The 6,060-nt window shown below is 37.6% G+C and overlaps 1 pseudogene; it reads right to left on the bottom strand.

Annotated features, from left to right (window-relative positions):
- Nucleotides 1-4,030: 4,030 nt before the first annotated feature.
- LOC117705183 (adenosylhomocysteinase pseudogene) lies at nucleotides 4,031-4,937 on the bottom strand (annotated as a pseudogene).
- Between the last annotated feature and the right edge of the window lie 1,123 nt (nucleotides 4,938-6,060).

Genomic DNA, 6,060 nt, shown 5'->3' with positions numbered 1-6,060 from the left:
GTCTTAAATTCTTATAAACTTAATGTATATTCAGTGTAATAAAAGACATGCCTTGAAAACTCATAAGTTTTGTTTGCATAAAAGTGAAATCATGATAAAAATTAAAAGTATAAGGAAAGTCATGTGACCAATTTTTAAAAAATTCTAAAATGTTTGTTTCTACAGTTTTAAGCTGTGACCACCAAAAGGCAATCAAATAAATAAAAAAGAACTGTGAAATTCTCAAGGGAAAAAAAAACCTAAAATAAATAAGTATTTTCACAACTTTTTCTGTGACTGGCTATCCTATGATATATCCCTATAAATTCTTTATAGATATTTATTATACCGATAAGGCTGACTTCTATTTAATAAAATATATTTCAAAAGTCTATATTTATTCAACCTAAAAGTATTGGTTGTGCAATGAAATTCACACATTAATTTTGAAAAACATTTAACGTGATGACTTATTATGAAGTATAAAATAATATATTTTACAATTATGCTTAAATATATAATAAATCCAATGTGAATATTGAATGTTATTATTACATATGTCTTTGTATCTACAGTTATACAAATTGATGGACATGTTTTTAGTGCTATAGAAAAGAGTGTATCCTATGCCAAAGATGTATGTGTGCTTTGTGTATGGGGATCTATGTGAGTGCATGTGTATATTAGTGTCTATATGCATACCAGAGGAAGACTTCTGTTGTGCTACTCTACCACTTCCTGTCATTCTCACCTGAGATAGTTTCTCACACTGATGCTGGAACTAAGATTGGCAGTGAGCGGCACCAGCAATTTCTCTCCAACAGTGAGATTAAAGATGCATGTGATCACACCTAGCTTTTTATTGTTGGTCCTGGGGAGTCTAGTTTGGGTCCTCAAGTTACCCATCAAGGACATTCACCAACTGAGCCAACTCTCCAGTCTTTAAAGAAAATATTTTGCACAAGTCTTAAAAAGAAAAAATAACAGGTTCACCTGAACAAAGAAAATATTTCAATGATCAGAAGTTGTAACTGTCAAAATCATAACTGGACTAGGTCGGGGTAATGAATGAAAAACTCCCTTGGTTTTCAACATCATTGTGTTTATGGAATTGGGGAATAAGGAAATATACCTAATTTAAGAAATGATAATGAAAATCTAAAGCTGCATATCAATGCTACAACGATAAATGTAAGATCTCAGTGGGCTATAGAAGTAAACTTGTTTTGTTTGGTTGGTTGGTTTGGTTTGCTTAATCATGGGTTTCGATGCCAATCACAATGTGGCTGATCTTCAGTGGTGTCACTTAGGCACTTCTGTGCTTGCCAAGGAGACTCCAAATTCAGATACATCCATTTCTTTATTATTTGAGGCAAAAATCTATCTGGGACAGGCAAAAGGTGAATGACAAGTAGTGACAGATTTACAGCCTCTGCTTACTTTCACATTTTATTGACTCATGCAATACACATGGCCACGTCTAAAGCCAACTTAGCAAGGAGGCAGATTTTACATACCTTATCTCAGACGCTACAAAGTTATACATAAAATAAGTACATTTTTGATATTCAGGTCGAGAATATAAAAAAGTGAGAACAATAAACCAATCTATTATGGCATTCATACTTCCAATCTTGATTTTAAGAAACAACATTTGGTGTGGTTATTTAAAGACTAAGCAGCCTACATCAACCTTATTTAAAATTAATTTGTTGACAAAGTACACTTTCCTATATGTGTGATTTTTCTGAAAATGAAAAATAAACATACATTTATTTAAGAATGTTTAAAAAGAATGAATCATAAAAGAAAGAAAAAAGAAAAAGAAAAAAAACCTAGAAGGTCCACCCTCTCACATCAAATAAATACAGACTAATGGCAAAAAAATATTTTTAATCTAGTCAACATCAATGGCCATTAGCTAATACAATTTATTATAGGATATTAATTTATATGTCTCACAAAAATATTTTTAAATACAATAGAAAAACAACTAAGATTTGTTCACAGGATGGACTAGAAGAAAGTTTTAAAATTCTTGACTGTACAAAGTACTAGGAAATATATTGAAAGTAATCTATGTTATAATGTCTTTGGAAAAATTCAAGATCTACAACTTATAGGTGAAAGATCTTGATATCTTCCATAATTTCTAATATTAAAAATAAAATGGAAAAGATATACATGCAAAAAATCAATTTCTATGACAAGAAGAGAATTTTACAAGAAGTAAAATTACATCAGAAAAACAAACAAAATATTTTAACTAGCAAATGACAGATAATATATTAAAATTAAAAATAAAACAAATAGTGAAGGAAAATAGCTAGCATTATCACATAATGAGCACAGTTCTAGACATATTATTCAAGTTGCACGTACAGAAAATATGGGAAAAGGAGAAGAGAAAATGATTTTATAAAGCTAGAAACATAGCTAGCATGGTTTTAAACAAACATATATTAAGTTTCCTTTGAACTAACTTCCAGTAGAAGTAAAAACAAGAGGCAAGTAAAAATCAATGCAGACTCCATGGAAAAAATTATTTTTTGGCCTAAATAATTTAAATATTAATGAATTAAGTATATTGCTACCCAGTTTTATGGCAACTTGACACAAGCTTCAGTTATCTCAAAGGGGAAACCCATGAATAAGCAATTTCCTCCATAGATTTGGGTATAGGCACCTTGTAGAGCATTTTCTTAATTGATAATTAATAGGGGAAGTCATCCCTGAGATGCTGGTCAAGGGTTTTATTTAAAAAAAAAAAAAAATAGGCTGAGCAAGGCATGTGGAGCAAACCAGTAAGCACCACCCCTCCATGGCTTGTGCATCAGTTACTACCTCAAGGCTCTGTTTGAGTTTCTGTCCTGACTTCTTTTGATGATGAACAGTGATGTGGAATAGTAAACCAAAGAAAGCCTTTCCTCCCCAAGTTGCTTTGGTCATCAGAGCAACAGTGACATTAACTTAAGACAGTATCATTATACTGTTGAGCAATATAGGTTAACTTTAGAAATCCATATTGATGTCCTACTAGAAAAGGTGGGAAAATTAATCCAACTCAAGTATTTTCCTCCTCTTGAAATGTAATAGCATTCAAACTTTACACTGTGGTTGATAGCATATATTTTTAACCTAAATTCCATCCTATCCCAGGCTAGATAAAATTGCCCTTTATAGTTTGAGTCTCTGAAAGTCATTCTTGTTTTAGACATCCTTTACCTTCTGCTTTCTCTCCAGGCATGCATTGCTCCAAAATATTTGACAGGTCAGTATTTCTTTTATCATCCAGCCGTTCCTCATTGTCATCCTTTTTGTTCCACACTAGAAATTTTATCCACCTTCCTTTGTTAACATTCTAAATAGTAAATAAGCATTATAAAACAAATTAATCTGTTTGTGACCCGAGCCTATGATAAGAACTATCAATTATACAGTAGTTACAGGGCTTTTCCTATTTGTTTTTCCAGCCCCTTTCAGTCTCTGTCACTTGTCCTTTCTTGGTTAATCTATCTTAAGCATTGTGAATTAGGGACCCAAAAAGTACCAATTCAGTATTATGAGGTTTAAGAGACAACCCAACAGTAAAAAAGCCAAGCTCTCAACAACCTTCAAACTCTAGGAGTCCCTACCCTTTGGTAGAGCTCCTTCTCGAGTCCTGGGCTGAGAAACCAGTGGATCTGTAAACCAAGCACACAGATCTAAAGACCAAGTGAAGGTTCTGGATGATAAGGTACATGGGCTTGTGACCATTACTAGCAACATCCACCTCAGGACTTCCAAGACTTCTAAGTTCCCATCTTCTGTGGATGCCTCCCAGGTTCCTCTCCATTCTCTCGTCACACCTGGAACAGTATGAGGGATACAGCAGAGGTTAAAGACAGAGTGACCTAGCCCCAGTGTGGGTGAGGGCAGGGGGGGGTGGTTGGGAGGAACACTGACTGGCCAAGCAACTGCAAAATTGGTGACATTTGCTCTTGGGGACAAGAGGTAAGGCCCAGAACAAGGATGGCAGCTGGAAGGTGAAGGACAGTCCCAGCACGCAATATCAATAGTGATCAGGCTTGAAGGGGCCGTTAATGGGTATGCCCAGGTACTGGGCCTGCTTCTCAGTCAGCTTAGTCAGCTTCACACTCAGCTTGCCCAGGTGGGCTTCAGCCATTGCCTCATCCAGCTTCTTAGGCAGGAAGTGAACCCCAACGTAGTATTTATCTGGGTGGGTCCACTGCTCAATCTGTGCCATCATCTGGTTTGTGAAGGAGAGGCTCATCACAAAGCTGGGGTGGCCCATGGCACAACCCAGCTTGACCAGACAGCCTTCAGCCAGCAAGATGATGCGGCTCCCATTCTTTACCCAGTAGCGATCCATCTGGGGCTTGATGTTCAGCTTCTCCACCGCGTTCTCATTGAGCCACTTCACATCTATCTCCACACCGAAGTGTCCAATGTCACAAACAATGCATCATCCTTCATCTGTTCAACGTGATGGCCAAGGACGATATCAACAGAGCCTGTGGTGGTGACAAAGATGTTGCCCTCCTTACAGGCCTCGTTCATGGTGGTTACCTCATAGCCCTCCATGGAAGCTTGCAGTGCATTGATGGAGTCAATTTCAGTGATGATGACTAGGGCCCCGAAACCCCACAGAGCCTGGCACAACCCTTGACCACATCACCATAGCCTGCTACCACTGCCACCTTGCCCCCAATCATCACATCTGTGACCCATTTGATGCCATCGATGAGGGACTCTGGGCAGCCATAGAGGTTGTCAAATTTGCTTTTGGTGACAGAATCATTGACATTGATGGCAGGCACCTTCAGTATCCCATTGGCCATCATCTTGTAAAGACTGTGGACCCCAGTTGTGGTCTCCTCAGAGATACCTCGGATGCCTGACAGAAGCTGTGGGTATTTGGTGTGGATGAGGTTAGTAAGGTCATGACCATCATCCAGTCATGTGCAGGCAGCCAGCAATGTGAGCACCCTTCAGTGACTTGGAGGCTGAGTACATCTCCTGCATGTGCATCAAGCCTGGCATCTCATTCTCAGCTATGTCCAGGGCCTTCCGTCCCCAGGGAGCCAGTCTGATATCTGAGACTTTTTTAGGGCAGCTTATCAGACATGTTGGCTGTGCTTTCGCTAGGAGTGATAAATTCAGTGAAGGGGGCCGGGCATCGTGGGGCAGGGGATGTCATCATTTTAAAGAAACTCTATTGACCGCTAACCCTTAAATGGTCATCATACTTTACTTTCTTCACACATTTTTCACTATCAAGAATTTCTATCATGATTCACACGACAGAATAGAAGGGCAGAAGAAAGTGACCCTGAGAACTGACTATCATTAAGTAGGTGATCTGATAAGTGACCAAGAGAGATTATTTTCTTCTACCCTTCTATACTGTCATGTGATTCTCACAATAGAAGGCTTAGTTCACCACTACTATTTATTTAGACCTGTGACATTCTAGAGAAGATCTGAACTTAGCTGTAGATTAAACAAAGTCTATGCTGAGTCCCAGTTAACTCTTACCTCATCTAGATAACTGACATCAAGAGAGGCATGCTTAGCAGCTCACACATTCTAACTGTCTATTCTCATTGCACTCTGAATCATTTTTAATGACTTCTCCACTATTTTTATGGATTTTTGTTTGTTTTTGAGTTAGGGTCTCGATATCTTTCCCTGACTGTACTCTAACTCACAGAGACCAGCTGCCTCTACCTTGCAAGTACTGGGATTGAAGGTGGGATGCACCATGTCGAGATCTGCTTTTATTGTTGTTTATTTACATTTTAGAACAAAAATTTAATTCTAATTCTTGTATACAAACATTAATGATTTCCATTCTGAACCCATCTTGCACAGTAAATAGTTTCTCACAAATAGTTTGTTTATAAAACCCAAAACTAAAATGAAGAAATGATAACAAATACTAGCCAAGAGGTGACACCACCCCTACCATTGCTCCTTGTGGATGCTGTTGGGGTTTTTTTTTTTTTTTTTTTTTTTTTTTTAAACAAAATTGTCCATTAAGTGGCCCTTGACAATGGTAACCAACAGCTTTCTAATTGG

This window comes from Arvicanthis niloticus, chromosome 3, assembly GCF_011762505.2.
Source record: "Arvicanthis niloticus isolate mArvNil1 chromosome 3, mArvNil1.pat.X, whole genome shotgun sequence".
Taxonomy (NCBI): Eukaryota; Metazoa; Chordata; class Mammalia; order Rodentia; family Muridae; genus Arvicanthis; species Arvicanthis niloticus.
The sequence above is the reverse complement of the archived record's forward strand: the minus strand, read 5'-3'. Positions and strand labels throughout refer to the sequence as shown.